This window comes from Oryx dammah, unplaced genomic scaffold (assembly GCF_014754425.2).
Source record: "Oryx dammah isolate SB20612 unplaced genomic scaffold, SCBI_Odam_1.1 HiC_scaffold_10, whole genome shotgun sequence".
NCBI lineage: Eukaryota > Metazoa > Chordata > Mammalia > Artiodactyla > Bovidae > Oryx > Oryx dammah.
In genome coordinates this window covers 79,155,469-79,177,345 of record NW_024070194.1, presented here as the reverse complement: position 1 = coordinate 79,177,345, position 21,877 = coordinate 79,155,469, and the positions used below count along the sequence as shown (strand labels likewise).

The following is a 21,877-nucleotide window of genomic DNA, read 5'->3' as shown; positions in this document are numbered from 1 at the left end:
CATGGCATCCAGTCCTATCATTTCATATTAAATAGAAGGGGAAAAATGGAAACAGTGAGAGATTTTAATTTCTTCGACTCCAAAATCACTGAAGAAGGTGACTGCAGCCAAGAAATTAAAAGATTCTTTCTCCTTGGAAGAAAAGCTGTGATAAACCTGCTGCTGCTGCTGCTAAGCCACGTCAGTAGTGTCCGACTCTGTGCGACCCCATAGACGGCAACCCACCAGGCTCTCCCATCCCCAGGATTCTCCAGGCAATAACAGTGGAGTGGGTTGCCATTTCCTTCTCCAATGCATGAAAGTGAAAAGTGACAGTGAAGTCACTCAGTCGTGTCCGACCCTCAGCGACCCCATGGACTGCAGCCTACCAGGCTCCTCTGTCCATGGGATTTTCCAGGCAAGAGTACTGGAGTGGGTGCCATTGCCTCCTCCGATGACAAACCTAGATAGTGTATTAAAAAGAAGAGACATCACTTTGCCGACAAACGTCTGAATAGTCAAAGTTGTGGTTTTTCCAGTAGTCATGTATAGATGTGAAAGTTGGACCATAAAAAAGGCTGAGCAATGAAGAACTGATACTTTCAAATTGTGGTGCTGGAGAAGACTATTGAGTTTGATCTCCTTACTGTCCAAGGGACAGTAAGGAGATCAAACTAGTCCATCCTAAAGGAAATCAACCCTGAATACTCACTGGAACAACTGATGCTGAAGCTGAAGCTCCAATACTTCGGCTATCTGATGTGAAGAGATGACTCATTGGAAAAAACCCTGATGCTGGGAGAGACTGAAGGTAAAAGGAAAAGGGGGCAGCAGAGGAAGAGATGGTTAGATGGCATCACCAACTCAATGGACATGAATTTGTGCAAACTCTGGAAGTTAGTGAAAGACAGGGAAGCCTGGAGTGCTGCAGTCCATGGGGTGCCAAAAAGTCGGACATAGCCACTGAGCAGCAACAACAGTGGCTTGAGACCAAAGAAATTTTCTCTCACAGGTCTGGAGACCAGAAGTCTATAACCAAGCTGTTGGCAGGTCACACTTCCTCCGGAGGCTCTAGAGATAAATCCTTTTCTTGCCTCTCTGTTGCTTTGTGGCTCCGTAACTCCAGTCTCTGCCTTCAACTTCTCATGGTCTTCCCTTCTGTTGGTTTCTTCTTCTCTTCCTGTAGGGATATTTGCCCTTGGATCTAGGATCCACTTTATTAATCCAGGTGGATCTCATCTTGAGATCCATCAATTAATTATTACAGACATATTTTTCAAAATAAGTTCACATTTACAGGTATCCTGGGGTTAGAATGTGGACATACATTTTTGGTAGCCCAATTTAATCCACTATAACCTCTGATTATCAGTTTTAAAATTCTGTCCATTCAACACACATTTTGTTAAATGTCTATTATGTGTCAGACCCCAAATGAAGTGAGGATGCAGACATCACTATGATACAGCCACTGACCTTCTTTAGCCAGATAATACTTTTTTAATACTTTTTTATTCTAGATCTCTCAGATTTGGAATAATATAAAATTGAAATTTTATTTAAAATAGAACACAATTTAAACTCACATAAAATAATGTCCTATCTACTCTGAAATCTCTTCATGTTAGTTTTTCCATAAGTTTTAATGAACACACTTCATTGCTGTTAATTTTTCAATTGTCATACCCTTCATCATTTCAGATGTTATTAGTTCACAGTAATCCCTTTGAAAAAATTCCATGATGTGAGACACTTTTAATTAGTTTCAACATATTTTATTTCACTACAAATCAGAGTTTGTGCAGGAGCATTAAATTCAGTGAGAGCCTGTTTACCTCTGTGCCTTTGTGTCATTAAGGTGTCATCAGTATTTCTCTGACTGAATTTAGCAGTGTTTTGTCTTCAGCTGGTTTCTTTGGCAAGCACAGCTTGCAAAAATGTAGGTAGTATATTTGCAAAATAATCTCAGGGAACAGGAATATGGTATAGAAAGAGGACCCCAGGGCAGGAAAGAGAAACAAAACAGGAATATGTTGTCAAGTAAGACACCACTATGTGGCAACTGATCCTTGACCACATAAGACTTTTTTGAAGAATCTTATAAAACATACCACAGAGACAAAATAGAGACCGTTTACCCACTCATTGGCTTCCGTTACTCATTCGTTAAGAGTCCACATCCCCTCTCATCTGGTTGCACAGGTGTAGATGCTGAGCTGTTCCTTAAGGTACTTGCATAAAAAGGGAGTGGCTGGTCTTAATGAAATACATTCCCCCCAAAGATGATCAAGGAATGTCCTGAACTGGTCACTGTAACAATAGGTGGAGTAAAAGATAAGGCCAAAAGGTTATGCAAATGAGCAGGAGAGGTCCAGCATTCTTTTACTTCCATACTGCCAAGTGGGTTATCCTCAGCTTATGAAACTGTAGTTTTGGGAGCAGTATGAATCACATCACTGGAATTTCACATCAAGAAACCTGGCCTCCAGATGGCTTCAGAGGTGAATTCTATCAAACATTTAGAGAAGAGCTAATGCTTATCATCCTAAAACTCTTCAAAAAATTGCAGAGGAAAGACCACTTCCAAACTCATTCTACAAGGCCACCATCACCCTGATACCAAAACCAGCAAAGACAACACAAAAAAGAAAACTACAGGCCAATATCACTGATGAACACAGATATAAAAATCTTCAACAAAATTCTAGCAAACAGAATTCAACAACACATTGAAAAGCTCACACACCATGATCAAGTTGGGTTTATTCCCAGGATACAAGGGTTCTTCAATATATGTAAATCAATCAATGTGATACACCATATTAACAAATTGAAAGATAAAAACCATATGATAATATCTATAGATGCAGAAAAAGCCTTTGACAAAATGCAGCACCCATTTATGTTAAAAATTCTTAAAAAATGGTTATAGAAGGAACCTACCTCAACATAGTAAAGGCCATATATGATAAGCCCACAGCAAACATTATTCTTAATGGTGAAAAACTGATAGCATTCCCTCTAAGATCAGGAACAAGACAGGGGTGTTTACTCTCTCTACTAATAATCAACATAGTTGTGGAAGTCCTAGCTTTGGCAATCAGAGAAGAAAAAAAAAAATAAAAGGAATCCAGATCAGAAAAAAAGAAGCAAAATTCTCATTGTTTGCAGATGACATGATAATGTATAGAAAACCGTAAAGATACTATCAGAAAATTATTAGAGCTAATTAGTGAATTTAGCAAATCGTGGGAAACAAAATCAATACATAGAAATCACTTGCATTCCTATAGAAGGAGAAATTAAGGAATCAATCCCATTTACCACTGCAAAAAAAAAAAAAAAAAAGAATAAAATAAACCTACCTAACGAGACAAAGGCTTTGGCATAGTCAATAAAGCAGAAATAGATGTTTTTCTGGAATTCTCTTTTTTGATGATCCAGAGGATGTTGGCAATTTGATCTCTGGTTCCTCTGCCTTTTCTAAAACCAGCTTGAACATCTGGAAGTTCATGGTTCACGTATTGCTGAAGCCTGGCTTGGAGAATTTTGAGCATTACTTTACTAGCATGTGAGATGAGTGCAATTGTGTGGCAGTTTGAGCATTCTTTGGCATTGCCTTTCTTTGGGATTGGAATGAAAACTGACCTTTTCCAGTCCTGTGGCCACTGCTAAGTTTTCCAAATTTGCTGGCATATTGAGTGCAGCACTTTCACAGCATCATCTTTCAGGATTTGAAAGAGCTCAACTGGAATTCCATCACCTTCAATAACTTTGTTCGTAGCAATGCTTTCTAAGGTCCACTTGACTTCACATTCCAGGGTATCTGGCTCTAAGTGAGTGATCACACCATCATGACTATCTTGGTCGTGAAGATCTTTTTTGTACAGTTCTTCTGTATATTCTTGCCACCTCTTCTTAATATCTTCTGCTTCTGTTAGGTCCATACCATTTCTATCCTTTATCAAGCCCATCTTTGCATGAAATGTTCCCTTGGTATCTCTAATTTTCTTGAAGAGATCTCTAGTCTTTCCCATTCTGTTGTTTTCCTCTATTTCAGGAAACAACAGTTAGAACTGGACATGGAACAACAGACTGGTTCCAAATAGGAAAAGGAGTATGTCAAAGCTGTATATTGTCACCCTGCTTATTTAACCTATATGCAGAGTACATCATGAGAAATGCTGGGCTGGAAGAAGCACAAGCTGGAATCAAGGTTGCTGGGACAAATATCAATAACCTCGGATATGCAGATGACACCACCCTTATGGCAGAAAGTGAAGAGGAACTAAAAAGCCTCTTGATGAAAGTGAAAGTGGAGAGTGAAAACGTTGGCTTAAAGCTCACGATTCAGAAAACAGAGATCATGGCATCTGGTCCCATCACCTAGATGGGGAAACAGTAGAAACAGTGTCAGACTTTATTTTGGGGGGTTCCAAAAATCATTGCAGGTGGTGACTGCAGCCATGAAATTAAAAGACACTTACTCCTTGAAAGAAAAGTAAGACCAAACTAGATAGCATATTGAAAAGCAGAGACATTACTTTGCCAACAAAGGTCCGTCTAGTCAAGGCTATGGTTTTTCCAGTAGTCATGTATGGATGTGAGAGTTGGACTGTAAAGAAAGCTGAGCTCCAAAGAATTGATGCTTTTGAACTGTGGTGTTGGAGAAGACTCTTGAGAGTCCCTTGGACTGCAAAGAGATCCAACTAGTCCATTCTGAAGGAGATCAGCCCTGGGATTTCTTTGGAAGGAATGATGCTAAAGCTGAAACTCCAGTACTTTGGCCACCTCATGCGAAGAGCTGATTCATTGGAAAAGACTCTGATGCTGGGAGGGATTGGGGGCAGGGAGAGAAGGGGATGACAGAGGATGAGATGGCTGGATGGCATCACCAACTCGATGGACATGAGTCTGAGTGAACTCCGGGAGTTGGTGATGGACAGGGAGGCCTGGTGTGCTGCGATTCATGGCATCACAGAGTCGGACACAACTGAGTGACTAAACTGAACTGAAACTGAAGGAGACAAAAGAACTTTATAAAGAAAATTATAAGACAATGATGAAATAAATCAAAGATGACATAAACAAATGGAGAGATATTTCATGTTCCTGGGTAGGAAGAATCAATATTGTGAAAATGACTATACTACCAAATGCAATCTACAGATTCAATGTAATCCCTATCAAATTACCAATGGCATTTTTCACAGAACTAGAAAAAAAAAATTCACAATTCATATGGAAACACAAAAGACCCTGAATAGCCAAAGCAGTCTTGAGAAAGAAGAATGGAGCTGGAGGAAACGACTTTCCTGACTTCTGACTATATACAAAGCTATAGTTATCAAGACAGTGTGGTACTGGCATAAAAACAAAAATATAGACAAATGGAAGAAGGCAGAGAGCACAGAGAAAAACCCACGCACCTATGGGTACCTTATTTTTGACAAAGGAGACAAGAATATACAATGGGGCAAAGGCAGCCTCTTCAATAAGCAGTGCTGGGAAAACTGGACAGCTACATGTAAAAGAATGAAATGACACCATACACCTTAAAGATAAACTCAAAATGGATTAAAGACCTAAATGTAAGACCAGAAACTGTAAAACTCTTAGAGGAAAACTTAGGCAGAACACTCCATGACATAAATCCAAGCAAGATCTTCTATGACCCACCTCCTACAGTAATGGAAATAAAAAACAAAAGTAAACAGGTGAGACCTAATTAAGCTTAAAACCTTTGGCACAGGAAAGGAAACTCTACTCAAGATGAAAAGACAACCCTCAGAATAGGAGAAAATAATAGCAAATGAAACAACTGACAAGGAGTTAATTTCCAAAATACACAAGCAGCTCAGACAACTCAATAGCAGAAAAACAAACAACCCAATCAAAAAGCGGGAAAAAGACCTAAACAGACATTTCTCCAAGAAGAACATAGATGATTAACAAACACATGAAAAAATGCTCAGTTTCACTCATTATTAGAGAAATGCAAATTAAAACTACAATGAGATATCACCCCACACTGGTCAGAATGGCCATCATTAAAAAGTCTACAAACAGTAAATGCTAGAGAGGCTGTGGAGAAAAGGGAACCCTTTTGTTGGTGGGAATGTAAATTGGTATAACCACTATGGAAGATGATATGGAGATTCCTTAAAAAGCTAGTAATAAAACCACCATATGACCCACCAATCCCACTGCTCGGCATATAGCCTGAGGAAACCAAAATTGAAAAAGACATACCTCAGTGTTCATTGCAACACTATTTACAATACCTAGAACATGGAAGTAACCTAGATGTCCATCGACAGATGAATGGATAAAGAAGTAATGGTACATATACACAATGGAATATTACTCAGTCGTACAAAGGAACGCATTTGAGTCAGTTCTAATGAGGAGGATGAACCTAGAGCCTATTATGCAGAGTGAAGTAAGTCAGAAAGAGAAAGATAAATATCACATACTAACACATATATATAGAATCTAGAAAGATGGTACCCATGAATTTGTTTGCAGGGCTGCAATGGAGAAACAGACATAGAGAACAGACTTATGAACACAGGGAAAGGGTAGGAGAGGGTGAGATGTATGGAGAGAGTGACATAGAAACTTATATTACCGTATGTAAAATAGATAGCCAATGGGAATTTGCTGGATGACTCAGGGAACTCACACAGGGACTCTGTAACAACCTAGAGGGGTGGGGTGGGGAGGTAGATGGGAGGGAGGTTCAAGAGGAGGGGACATATGTATACCTGTGGCTGATTCAATTGATATTTGGCAGAAAACAACAAAATTCTGTAAAGCAATTATCCTTCAGTTAAATAAAATCAGATTAAATCCCCCAGAAAAGAAATCTTAATAAATAAATGTGACATTTAGATTTGAAACTATTTTTTGAAGCATTACTTAAAGATTTTTAATATAGTAAATCTAATGTATGTTAAACCTTAAAAAAAAAAAAGAAAAGAAAAGAAACCAGGCCTCTGATCTTGGAGAAGTGTGCCTTAACTTCCTTATTTGCATAAGAGGATAACAAAAGCCACACTTACCTCATGGATTTACTGTAGTGAAGCCAAGATGAGAAAATATACTGCTTAGCCCAGTACTGAGGACTTTCTGACACTAACTTTCTGATACCAGCTGGGTGTCCAATAATTCAATTCCATTCTGATGTGAATTACCAGGAGCTAGCACATACCTCCCAGGTTGATGGCTCAGTCCCATGAGACTGCCCCCTCCCCACCCCTTCACACGCCAGCTGCACGGCCACAGGGTCCCCATGCCACCCACACTTATGGTTGAAAGCTACAAATTCAAGGCTTCCTATCCCCGCTCAAGTTTGATAATTAACTGAAACAACTTGTAGAATTCATCAGAACAATATACTTACAATTATCATTTTATTAGGAAGTATACAAATGAATAGTCAGGTGAAGAGACACATGGGATGCAAAGTCTGGCAGGTTCTGAGTGTAGGGCCTGACCCCTGTGGAGTTAGGGTCCACTGTGCTACCAGCATGTTACATGTATAAACCCAAGCCTCATTTTGAGCTTTTTAATTGAGGTTTTATTGAGTAGACCTGCTTGATTAAACCATTAGCCACATGATTAAACTCCATCTCCAGCTACTCTCCCCTCCTCAGTGGTTGGGGGATGGGGCTGAAAGTCTCAACCTTCCAATCAGGTGCTTGATTTTTCTGGTCATAAGCCCCCATCCTAAAACTCTATAAGGCCCCAATCTTAAGTTATCTTATTAGCATAAACTCAGGTATGGTGGAAAGTGGCTCATTATGAATAGCAAAAATACTCCTATCACTGAGGAAATTCCAATGGTTTTTGAAGATCTGTTCCAGGAACTAGAGACAAAAATCAAATTTTTTTTTTTTAATTTTTACTTTATTTTGCTTTACAATACTGTATTGGTTTTGCCATACATTGACATGAAAATTATACTGCAGCATGATACATAAGAAGCTTTTGTTGAACATGGATGATAATTGTTCCTAATTTGTGGAAGTTCTACCAGGTACCACCATGATCTATCATCACCACCTACACACAACAACTTTGCTGCATTAACTTTTCAATTAAAAAGTAAATCTTTATATGTTATTGCTGTTCAGTCACCCAGTCATGTCCAACTCTTTGTGACCCCATGGACTGCAGCATGCCAGGCCTCCCTCTCTGTACCCATTTCCTGAAGTTTGCCTAAGTTTATGTCCATTGCATCGGTGATACCATCCAGCCATCTCATCCTCTGACACCCTCTTCTTCTGCCCTCAATATTTCCCAGCATCAGGGACTTTTCCAGTGAGTTGGCTGTTCACATCAGGCGACCAAAATACTGAAGCTTCAGCTTCAGCATCAGCATCAGTCTTTTCAATGAGTATTCAGGGTTGATTTTGTTTAAGATTGACTGGTTTGATCTCCTTGCTTTCCAAGGGACTCTCAGAAGTCTTCTCCAGCATTACGTTCAAAGGAATCAATTCTTTGGTGCTCTACCCTTACAGTCCAACTCTCACAATCCTCCATGACCCCCGGGAAGACCATAGCCTTGACTATACAGATCTTTGTTGGCAGAGTAATATCTCTGCTTTTCAACATTCTGTCTAGGTTTGTCATAGCTTTCCTGCCAAGAAGCAATCGTCTTCTGATTTCATGGCTGCAGTCACTATCTGCAGTGATTTTAGAGCTCAAGAAGAGGAAATCTGTCACTGCTTCCACCTTTTCCCCTTCTATTTGGCATGAAGTAACGGGGCTGGCTGTCACGATCTTAGTTCTTTTTAATATTTAGTTTTAAGCCAGCTCTTTCACTCTCCTCCACCCTCATCAAGAGGTTCTTTAGTTCCTCTTCTCTTTCTGCCATGAGACTGGTATCATCTGCATATCTGATGTTGTTAATGTTTCTCCCACCCATCTTGATTCCAGCTAGTAATTCATCCAGCCCAACATTTCTCATGATGTGCTCAGCATATAGGTTAAAAAAACAGGGTGACAACAGACACATTCACAGATCACTACCTTGTCATGTATCACTACTATGTTATGCGTAACTCAGTGAAACTATGAGCCATGCCATGTCAAGCCACCCAAGATGTACGGGTCATAGTGGCAAGTTCTGACAAAACGTGATCCACTGGAGGAGGGAATGGTAAACCACCCCAGTATATACTTGCCGTGAGAACCTCATGAACTGTATAAAAAGACAAAAAAACTTTATGCATACATGCATACACAGAGTAAAAGAGTTGAAAGTGGTTAAAGTACCAGCTCAATTTAATTTCCTTTGGCAAAATGTAGGAAATATATGTTTAAAACAAAAATACAAGCAATAATTCCTGAAAGACCTCCTAAATGAAGGCATTAGGTGGAGTCCCTATTACAAAAATACAAGCAATAATTCCTGAAAGACCTCCTAAATGAAGGCATTAGGTGGAGCAGAGTGCTATTACCTAGAAGCATAATCAACAGTTCTTGTTCTCAAGGTTAAAATTCTAGGCAGGGAGAAGTGCTATTAGCATGAAACTGAACATTATGAAAGATAAATATGTGGTACAGAGAGCAAGCAAAGTAATATTGCAAAGCAGTTCTTGAGCAAATTAATAAATGTATTCTACAAACAATACATGCCAGAGACAATCTATACAAATAAAGGAAGTGTTTATAGGCAATTTTCAATACCAGGATTGGTAGAATTAAAACCTTTTGGAGGAACAGGAGAGGACCTTGAAAGAAGTAGAAAGTGAAAGTGAATGTTGTTCAGTCGTGTCCGACTCTTTGCAACCCCAGGGACTATACAGTCAATGAAATTCTCCAGGCTAGAATACTGGAGTGGGTAGCTTTTCCCTTCTCCAGGGGATCTTCCCAGCCCAGGGATTGAACCCAGGTCTCCCACGTTGCAGGCGGATTCTTTACCAGCTAAGCCACAAGGGAAGCCTGAAAGATGTAGAAGGGCAGGAGCAAAAACCAGGAGAAAAGAAAGACAAAATGTACCCTAACTTGTGTCTGAATAACTAGCTCACCCTTGCTAATGTTTTAGGTTTGAAATTAGCAACACAAACCTAACATTAGCAATGTGAAATTTATGAAGAGTCTAATGTTTATTCATGGTCTTTTCACTATAAGGAGCCTGTGAGGATCTGTTGGGGAGTTTATTGTAGCAAAGGAGGGAAAGATATTGAGGTCAGCTGTAAAAATGGAATGTATGAAACCAGTGAATTCAGGACAATGTATTCAGGTCACCAAAACTTTGTGAAGAAACAAATATTATGAAGAGGGGAAAAGTGGGAATTGTTTATATTCTTGAAATCATGTAAGTGATCTGAGCCAGAACATAGGCGGAATGTGACCCAGTAGGGCAGGGAGTTCCACCGAGCGTGAACATACCCACTGGGGGTTGCCTCCGTGAGGACCTGCCTGCTCCCATCTGTTAATGAGAAAAAATATACCCAAGTGAAGTAAATAGTAATTAGAGGTGGATCTAGCAGTGGCCTCTAGGGCCACCTTGGTATTTAGATCACAAAGGATAAAGTCAAAATGAAAACACTCTTCAGTTATTTATAAAGGGATTAAACCGAACCTATTTGTGTAGGAGTTTCTAGGCCCAAGAGATATTTCTCTCCCTGGCCTTGGTCAGGGTCAGTCTATAATAAATCTAATGATGCCATATTCACATGGTCTTAACTATTTTCCTATTGGCTTTGCTACATGGAAGGAATCTTAAGCTGAAAAATGACAGGCTTATTCTTCTCTCCTGAGAAGGCTGACTTAGGATCTATAATATTGTGATTTATATTAATAATAAGAAATATACATTTGGTGTTCTTTTCACTTTCCTGGTACAGAGCTCCTAAAAGACTTGTAGTTTAAGTGTGGAGAATCATAATGATATCTTTTATTATGCTAATGAGGTGACTTTCAGAAAGCCCTAGGTTCCCTAAGAATGTGAGAGAGAGATGTGAGAGTTGGACCATAAAGAAGGCTGAGTGCCAAATAACTGATGCTTCCAATTGTATTGCTAGAGAAGACTCTTGAGAGTCTCTTGGACAGCAAGGATATCAAACCAGTGAATTCTAAAGGAAATCAACCTTGAATATGCACTGGAAGGTCTGAGGATGAAGCTGAAACTTCAATACTTTGGCCACCTGATGCAAAGAGCTGACTCATTGGAAAAAGGCCCTGATGCTGGGAAAGACTGAGGCAGGAGGAGGAGGGGACAGAGGATGAGACATTTGGATTGCATCATCAACTCAATAGGCATGAGTTTCAGCAAATTCTAGTAGATAGTGAAGGACAGGTGTCAGGAAGCATTTAACAGGAGGCTTTCTGTGTGCTGTTTTGGATCTGTCAGGAATTCTCTGTTCCTTATTAATTCCTTAATACTCGGGAATTAAGAGGAGAGGCAAGCCTCTCCCAGGGGCTGAGGAATCCAGGCATTTCCTTCATTAGTTTTTCTATACGGTGATAAGTACCCTCTTCCTTCTTGTGAACCATACTGTAAAAGTGATTGTTTACAACTCTCTCTCTCTTTAATATGGATCGCCTATATTTTGTAAGTCTGGAATTATAATCTTTATCTTTGCTGAGAATAACTACCTTGTAAGACAGTATATATGCCCACACCATGTTGATTAAAACACCTTTGCTCCATCAGAGCTTTGGTCCCCATGTCTTTCTTTCTCTTTCTCTTTCTCTCTCTCTCTCTCCCTCTCTCTCTTTTTCAGGCTGATACCCTGGAGGGCAGAGGCTCTCTGAGTTCACTTTCCTGCCCGGGCTTCTAAGACCCTCTCGAGAAGGCACTCTGCGCTTTCACCCCATCGAGAGGGCTCCTGAGGCCTTCGTGAACAGAGCAAGCCCCGTGCAGGGGCTTTATTGGCTTTCTGTGTAAACCAAGGAATATCAGCCTCTTTCTCTCTCCTTTACTTTCTTATTGGTCGACTCCAGACCACCAGGTTCTGGTCCATTAAAGGACCTCAACAGACAGGGAAGCCTGGCATACTGCAGTTCATGGGGTCCAATGAAGGACCTAAGCTATTCCATTTTGTTAGCAGAAAAACTCCATTTTGTAAGGTTCCAGGAAAAGAGCCTTTGAAAATCCAAGAGCCTTTGGAAATCCCCTGACCTCACCCCACCACCCTCGAGCAAATCAGACCCCAGACCAAAATCTCCTGACTTAACGTAGTCTACCTAGGTAATGGGAACCAATCAGAACCCGGGGCCAGCCCGGGAAAATAAAAACCAATCAAAAACCAACACCTAACCCTTCCACAGAAGGTAACCAATTAGACATCTCCCAACCCGGAAACTTCCATTTTTCATTTCTCGCGCGAGAATACCCTATATAAGCAATGTAACCCAAAACTCGGGGCTCTTCCCTATAGCCACTGCGTAGGTATCAGTGGGAGCCCCAGCTCGAGCTTTGTAATAAAAACTCTCTTGCTTTTGCATCGGATATCGGCTCCCTGGTGGTCACTGGGAGATTTTGCGACTTGGGCACAACATCCAAAAGAGTTGGGCACAACATCCAAAAGAGCTGGACACAACTCAGTGACTGAATGAAAACAACAACCTAAGAAAGCAGGCTTCTAGCTTGTTGGAGGGTCAGGACTTTCAGTCTCCTGCGCCCTCCACCCACCACTGGCAGCCATGGGGGAAGGGAAAGGAGATGGAAATTGAGCTTAATTATCCATGGCCTATGATTTAATTAACCATGCTTATGTAATGAAGCCTCCATTAAGAAAGAAAGACAAAGAGAGGAAAGAAAGAAAGAAAAGAAGGAAAGAGAGCTTCTAGGGCAGTGAACAAGTAAAAATTTGGGGAGAGTGGCATGGTCAGAGAGCACAGACTCCTCATACACCTCCCATACATTGACCCTATGAATCTCTTCATCTGGCTGTTGATTTGTGTCATTTAACATACTTTGTAATAAATCAGTAATCCAGTGAGTAAACTGGTTTCCTGAATTCTGTGAACCACTCTAGCAAATTAATCAAGCACAAGGATTGGGTTGTGGGATAATGTAATTTATAGCTGGTTGTTCAGAAACAAAAGCAACAAAATGGACTGTGACTGGTATCTGAAGTGGAAGTCTGTCTTGGGGACTGAGCCTTTAACCTGTGGAATCTGATGCTCCCTCCAGGTAAATACTGTCAGAATTGAGTGGGATTATAGGATACCCAGATTGGTGGTGTGGGGAAAAGACTCACATGTTGAAACAGAGTGCAGAATAATAGGAGTACAGTGATGGAGCCTGCCCTCAGAGCATACTGGGAGGAGCACAAAAGCCAATAGTAATGGCTATTATTTCATTTGATCTTTACAACCCCAAGAGAAGACTAAGCTTTATTGTTCCTATGTTCTGCAGATGAGAAAACAGAGATCCAGAAAGATTAAACAATTTTAATAGTAATAGCTCATCTAGAAACTAAAGCACACAGGTGCTCTGACTACAAAAATCAATGCTGTGAGCTTTCTATGACTTAATATTTTTCTGTCTAGTCCATGAATATTTTCCAGGATACAGTTGTGGACTCTGTTTTCTGTTTACTATGTTTAGAATCTGAACAATAAGGCCCAAATCACCTCTCAGGAAGCTCAATATGCTTTTCATTCTCTCTAACTCAGGGTTTCATTTTGCTTTGTTTCTTAAATAATTCATTTCTCATTTATAACTTAATAAAATAAAATTCTTCCTAAACAACTGGAAATCTGAAGCAATAATAATTTTTATGGGCAGAGATTCTGCAAAGGGATACAGAATATGAAATTGCTATGTGGGGAAATTTATAACATTCTGGGAATCTGAAAAAATAAAAACAAAAGCCAATACAAACTGTATTGGTTTGTATCAGTTCAGCCAATCAGTCATGTCCGACTCTTTGTGACCCCATGGACTGCAGCACACCAGGCTTCCCTGTCCATCACCAACTCCCAGAGCTTACTCAAACTCATGTCCATGAGTAATGGTGATGCCATCCCACCATCTCAACGTCTGTCATCCCCTTCTCCTGCCGCCTTCAATCTTTCCCAGCATCAGGGTCTATTCAAATGAGTCAGTACTTTGGCATCAGGTAGCCAAAGTATTGGAGCTTCAGCTTCAGCATCAGTCCTTCCAATGAATATTCAGGACTGATTTTCTTTAGGATGGACTGATTGGATCTCCTTGCAGTCGAAGGGACTCTCAAGAGTCTTCTCCAACACCACAGTTCAAAAGCATCAATTCCTCGGCACTCAGCTTTCTTTATAGTTCAACTTTCACATCCATACAACCATTTTGCCTTTTTGCATTTCCTTTTTGGGGGTGTGGTCTTGATCACTGCCTCCTGTACAATATTAGGAACCTCTGTCCATAGTTCTTCATGCACTCTGTCTATCAGATCTAATCTCTTGAATCTATTTGTCACTTCCACTGTATAATCATAAGGGATTTAATTTAGATCATACCTGAATGGTCCAGCGGTTTTCCCTACTTTCTTCAATTTAAGTCTGAGTTTGGCAACAAGCTGTTCATGATCTGAGCCACAGTCAGCTCCCGGTCTTGTTTTGCTGACTGTATAGAGCTTCTCCATCTTTGGCTGCAAAGAATATAATCAGTCTGATTTCGGTGTTGACCATCTGGTGATGTCTATGTGTAGAGTCTTCTCTTATGTTGTTGGAAGAGGGTGTTTGCTATGGCCAGTGTGTTCTCTTGGCAAAATTCTGTTAGCCTTTGCCCTGTTTTGTTTTGTACTCCAAGGCCAAATTTGCCTGTTTCTCCAGGTATCTTTTGATTTTCTACTTTTGCATTTCAGTCCCCTATAATGAAAAGGACATCTTTTTGGGTGTTAGTTCTAAAGGGTCTTATAGGTCTTCATAGAACCGTTCAACTTCAGCTTTTCCAGCATTGCTGGTTGGGGCATAGACTTGGATTACTGTGATATTGAATGGTTTGCCTTGGAAACGAACGGAGATCATTTTGTCATTTTTGAGATTGCATGCAAGTACTACATTTTGGACTCTTTTTGACTATGATGGCTACTCCACTTTTTCTAAGGGATTCTTGCCCACAGTTGTAGATATAATGGTCATCTGAGTCTTCTGTTGTTGAGTGCCATTCTAATAGAGCCAGGTCTGGTACAAAAAAAAAAAAAAAGATATTAATCATTTAAATGGAAAATTTGCATTAGAGTGTTGTCTCTATAGCTTCCAATCATAAACTGTTAGGTGGGGCACTGGACCTTAGTTTTAGATTCAATAAAATGAGGATGATAATATTTACCCTTTGAGATATTGCTAAATTTACATCAAATGTGACATTATGATCTCTATTGGGTTACCATTATCAAAACCAGAGACCCAGAGAAGAAAGGGAGAAAGGTGCAGAGTACTTACTTAAAGAGATAATGACTGAAAATTTCCCAAGTCTGGGGAGAAATTTGGAAATCCAAGTTTGTGAAGCACAAATTTTCCCTCTAAAATTTCAACCTGAAAGATCTTCTCCAAGACATAGCATAATAAAACTGTTCAAAGAAAGAGAGAATTTCAAAAACAGCAAGAGAAAAAAACTGTCATATACAGAGAACCACTCTTAAGTATGTCAGCAGATTTCTCAGCAGGCAAATTACAGTCCAGGAAACATGGTAATATATTCAAAATGCAGAAAGAAAAAAACTGCTAGCCAGAATACTTTACTTGACAAAGCTGTCCTTCAGAAATGGAGTGGCAATAAAGACTTTCCCAAACAAACAAAAGCTGAGGAATTTCATTATGACTAGACCTGCCTTCAAGAATGCTGAAAGAAGCTTTTCAAAATGGAAAAAGGGATTCTAATTAGTAACATGAAAACATATGAAAATATAAAAACCCCGTAAGGATAAGTATTAATATATGGTCAAATATAGAAAACTATAATACTGTATTATGTTGGTGTGCTAAGAACTTAACTCTAATATAAAGCCTGCTGCTGCCATTGCTAAGTTGCTTCAGTCATGTTCATCTCTGTGCTACCCCATAGACGGCAGCCCACCAGGCTCCTCTGTCCCTGGGATTTTCTAGGCAAGAACACTGGAGCAGGTTGCCATTTCCTTCTCCAATGCATGAAAGTGAAACGTGAAAGTAAAGTCACTCAGTCGTGTCTGACTCTTTGTGACCCCATGGACTGCAGCCTACCAGGCTCCTCTGTCCATGGGATTTTCCAGGCAAGAGTACTGGAGTGGGTTGCCATTGCCTTCTCCAAATATAAAGCCTAATAGACAAAATTATAAAAATAACTTGTAGCTACAATGTGCCAATGAATATACAATATAGAAAGAGGTAAATTGTGACATCCAAAACAAAATGTGTGTGTGGTTAAGTAAAAGGATAGAATTTTTGTATGCAATTCAAGTTCAGTTGTTATTAGAGTAAAATAGACTATTATTACTATGTGCTCAGTCACTCAGTCTTTGTGACCCTATGGACTGTATCGCACCAGCTTCTCTGTCCATGGAGATTTCCAGGTAAGAACGCTGGAGTAGGTTGCCATTCCTACTCCAAGGGATCTTTCTGACCGAGGGATTGAACCTGTGTCTCTTGCTTCTCTTGCATTGGCATATGGATTCTTTACCAGTGCAACCTGGGAATGTTTTATATAAGTCTTATGGTGACCACGAAGCAAATATCTACAGTAGATACACAAAAGATAAAGGGAAGGGAATAAAAAACTACCAGTATGGAAAATCATCAATTACCAAAGGAAGACATCAAGAGAAGAAAGGAACAAGAAAACTACAGAACAACCAGAAAACAATTCAGAAAAAATCATAAGTCCTTACCTATTAATAATTATTTAAGTGTAAAAGGATTAAATGATCCAATCAGAAAGTATACAGTGGCTGAATGGATTTAAAAAAAAAAAAAACAATGCCCAAATATATATTGCTTACAAAGACTCACTTCGGCTTTAAGGACACACATAAGCTCAAGGTGGAGGGATTGAAAGGGATTTTCTAAGAAAATGGAAGTCAAAAAAGAATAGGAGGTAACTATATTCATATCAAACAAAATAGATTAAAAAAAAGTAACAAGAAAGAAAGAAGGTTGTTATATGATGATAAAGAGGTCAGTTCATCAAGAGAACACAACAATTTAAAATATATATGTGAGATTCCCTGGTGGCTAAGTGGTGAAGAATCCATCTCCAATGCAGAAGACATGGGTTCCATCCCTGGGTTAGGAAGATCCCCCGAAGAAGAAAATGGCAACCTACTCCAGTATTCTTGCCTGGAGAGTCCTGTGGATGGAGGAGCCTGGTGGGTCCATGGGGTCACAAAAGAGTCAGACACAACTTAGCAACTAAACAACAATGGCAAATATACATAACAACAAATATATATGCACCCAACATCAGAGGACCTAAATTTACACAAATAGTAACAGATCTGAAGGGAGAAATAGACAACAATCAATAATAGTAGGGGACTTCAATAGCCCACTTTCAACAATGGATAGATCATTCAGACAGAAAATCAGTAAGGAAGCATTGGACTTGACCTGTACTTTAGACCATATGAACCTAAAAGACAGACACAGAACATTTCATCCTACGGCAACAGACTGTACATTCATCTTAAGTACACATGGAACATTCTCCAGGCTGATCACGTCACAAAGCAAGTCTTAGGAAATTTATGAAGAGTGAAATATACCAAGTTTCTTTCCTGACCGAAATATTGTAACACTAGAAATAAAGACAGGAGATCAATCGAAGAATTCACATATATGTAGAAATTACACAACTCCTAAACAAAAAGTTAATCAAACAAGAAATCAAAGGGAAATAAAAAGTATCTTGAAACAAATAAAAATGGCAACACAACATACCCAAACTTACAAGATGCAGTAAAAACAGTTCTAGGAGAGAAGTTTATGAAAAATCACTTGGAAAAATGAAATCTGACCTCTCTCTTATACCACTCACAAAAATTAGCCCCAAATGGATTAAAGGCTTAAATTTAAAATGTGAACTAAAAAACTATTAGAAGAAAATATGGAAAAAGCTCGACATTGGTTTTTGCAATGATATTTAGATATGACACCAAAAGCACAAGCAACAAAATCAGAAACAAGTGTAACTCTGTCAAACTGACAGCTTTTTTACAGCAAAAGAAACAACCAACAAAATGAGAAGGCAGTCTAAGGAACTGGGGAAAATATTTGCAAACTATCTGATGAGGGGTTAATATTCAAAATGTATAAGGAATTCATATGACTCAATAGCAATAAACATTTTAAAAAAAGCTAAATAATATAATTTAATCCAGTTCAGAGAACCTGAATAGACATTTTTCATACAGAGAGATTGTAGAACGATCATTGCCAGGGGCTTAGGGATGGAGAAAATGGGGAAATGTTGGACAAAGAGGACAAACTTTTAGTTTTCAGATGAATAAATCGTAGGGATCTAATGTACAGCTTAGTAACTACAGTTAGTAATACCATATTATATATTTGAAAGTTGCTATGGGGGTAAATCTTAAATGTTTTTAACATACACACAAAGATAAGCATGTGAACTTATGGAGATATTTACTAACTTTACAGTGGTAATGGTGGTATTATTTCACAATATATATGTTTGTGAAATCATTACCTTGTATATCTTAAACTTATACAATGTATGTGTCAATTACATCTTCATAAAATAAGTACTGCTATTTTGACCTTGGGTTACCTCAGTCTATAACTAATTTATAAAACATAAGGAGCAGTGATCTTGAGGTCCTATGAATTGACTCAACAGAAAAAGATTATTTGGGGGAAACATGAAGACAACTTTTCAATAACCTGTTTATAAATACTAGAAAAATAACCCAACCGTTTTAGGTTCAAAATCCAGCCACTCTGTTGCCATAGTGCATAAAGCTCTATACTTTGCTTGGTGTTATTTCTTGCTGCCTCTGAAATACTTTGCAAGCAACCTTTTAATTAACTTCAGTGTTGTTAGTTCTGCCTAATTATTCTCTAGAGGCAAACAAGAAAATACAGACATGAAAATAAAGCTTGATATTACAGTGAAAACAGGTTGGTAGTGGGTAATGAAAATGACTGAAGAGTAAGTAGGTGATATTTCTGCATAGTCTACATGTAGAATAAAAATCTCTATAGCCATGAACATTTCTAAATTGACACCTCTGGTTATAAAAATTATAATAGTTTCATAGAATTTTACACACACAATTAATTAATATATTTTTGTATTTCAGCTTCTGCTGATATCTTAGTCCTGATTTTTAGAGAGCCCTCCCCCTTGCAAGTTTCTAATTTTAATTCATTAAGTAGCTTGTACATTTTCTATGAAAAGACCACCACATAGTACATTCAATTCCCAGGATTTAAAAACTCAAGCTAATACAAACAAACCAAAAACCACAAGCTAAAAACCATTTTTTAAATAAGGGTTAATAGAGACTTTTTGTTTGTTTATTCTCTATTCTCTAATCACTTAATATTGGACCCACGACACAGATGCAGTGCAAAGAAGGATGGTCAGATTTTTGAAATTAATCTTAGGATTGCTTATTATGGCAAAAATGGAAGATAGAGTAAATGGAAGTTTCTGTTCCCTGCTGCTACTTCTAGATTTCTATTTTGTAGAAAGAATATCTTTTAGTAAAGTACAGGAAAGTGATTGCTTTTTCTTCCTTGTGACAAATGAAGCTGAATAAATACATATATATTTTTTCCATAACACCTTTTGTGTTCAAAGGTTAAGCAGGCTTCTAGAGGGACAAAATGATGCTATTAAATAAAATGCAAATCTTGAAAGAGCATCTGTATTATATGGTAGTGAAAGTCGCTCGGTCGGGTCCAACTCTTTATGACCCCATGGATAGTCCATGGAATTCTCCAGGCCAGGATACTGGAGTGGGTAGCCTTTCCCTTCTCCAAGGGATCTTCCTGACCCAGGAATCCAACTGAGGTCTCCTGCATTGCAGGCAGACTCTTCACCAACTGAGCTACCAGTTAAGCCCTCTGTATTATATATCTTAGTTCAAAACCATCCAATGCTTATTAGATCAATTCTGCAACCTCACATGCACTTAGGCACTTAGAGGATTTCTGCTTTAAATATTTTCACACTTTTCAGAATTTTTCAGCACCTTAGCAGCAGCTCAGAGGCTGCCAAGTGTGCTAAGGATGGACTTAACATAGACTGATGCTGAAGTCCAGGTTATGTCCTCAGTGTAGTCTAGTCCATGGGGTCACAAAGTGTTGGACACGACTGAGCGACTTTCACTTTCAAGTTCAAAGGGACAAAGTTCTAATCTCAGCTAGTCATTCATGAGATAAAGAACAGAGAATGGTTGACAGCTAAAATATATAAAGAACTCATACAAACTTCCCTGGAGTCCAGTGGTTTAGACTCTGAACTCCCAATGCAGAGAGCACAGGTTTGACCCTCAGTTGGGAAACTAAGGTCTTGCATGCTACACAGTATGGAAAAAAAAAAGAAAAAAAAGAACTCATACAACTCAGCAGCAGATTCTGATAAAAATTGGCAGATGAAATGAATATATATATTCTTGAAAGTTGCTGAGAGAGTGAAATGAAATGATAAGTAGATGATATGATGCAGATGTTAGTGACACTTTGGTGGTGATCATTTTATAGTATAAAAATGTACAAATCAACACGTTGTATCCCTTAATCACACAGTGTCATATGTCCTTTATGTCTCAACAAAACTGGCATAAATAATTAGAATAGAATAGGATAGAAATATTGCTCCTAGCACCCTTACATGACCTTAAGGAGGGCTAATTCAGATAAAGTGTCTAAATCAAGCACTTCTCAAACTCTAACATATATTAGAATCCCTTGGATCTCTTGTTAAAAGGAAGGTTCCTGCTCATATCCAGGTGGGGCCTGAGCATCTCTTTTCCTAGCAAGCTCCCAGATGTTGTCCATGCCATGATCCACTTTGGGGAACAAGAGTCTAAAGCCTAGATCACACTGCTTGACACATAGTCAGCACAACAAATAGGTGTTATTTTATTTGCTTATATACCCATGCATAAATAAGGCCACGACTAGACAAAACATGACATGAAGCGTTTTGTAAGTCATGTGCAGACTTTACATATTCTTTGCCTTGTGAATGTACATAAATGTGGCCACAAAATAATGAGACATAGAAACTGCCTGTGATAATCACCCTGGTAACTTGACTGCTACCTTGTTCATCCATTCTAAATATAATACTTTGCTCTACCAACCCCAAACTCCCAGCCAACCCCTCGCCCTACCCTCTTCCCCCTTGGCAACCACGTCTGTTCTCTGAGTCTGCTTCTGTTTTGTAGATAGGTTTTTTACACCATATTTTTGATTTCACATGAAAGTGATGTCATATTATATCTGCCTTTCTCTTTCTGACTTACTTCATTTTGCATGATAATCTCTAGTTGCACTCATGTTGCTGCAGAAGGCATTATTTCATTCTTTTCAATGACTGAGTAGTATTTCATTATATATATCTACTACATCTTTATCCATTCATCTGTTGATGGACACTTAAATTGTTTCCATGTTTGGCTATTGTGAACAGTGCTGCTATGAACATAGGGGTGCATGTATCTTTTTGAATTACAGCTTTGTCTGTGTGTTTTCCAAAGTTGGATTGCTAAATCATATGGTAAGTCTATTTTCAGTTTCCTGAAGACCTGGCATACTGTTTTCCATCTTAGCTGTACCCACTTACATTTCCACCAACAGTGTAGGAGGGCTCCCTTTTCTTCAAACCCTCTTTAGCATTTGTTACTTGTAGACTTTTTAATGATGGCCATTGTGACAGTTGTGAGGTGGTACCACATTGTAGTTTTGATTTGCATTTCTCCAGTAATTAGTGATGTTGAGCCTACTGACCATC

At 38.9% G+C, this 21,877-nt stretch overlaps 1 long non-coding RNA gene across 1 annotated transcript; it reads right to left on the bottom strand.

The window, feature by feature from the left end:
* Window positions 1-705: 705 nt before the first annotated feature.
* LOC120869184 lies at window positions 706-12,134 on the bottom strand. The gene is made up of 3 exons (XR_005722459.1): window positions 12,020-12,134; window positions 9,632-9,634; window positions 706-717 (listed from the first exon to the last, which is right to left on the bottom strand). It is a non-coding gene; the product is annotated as an uncharacterized LOC120869184 (long non-coding RNA).
* Window positions 12,135-21,877: the final 9,743 nt, after the last annotated feature.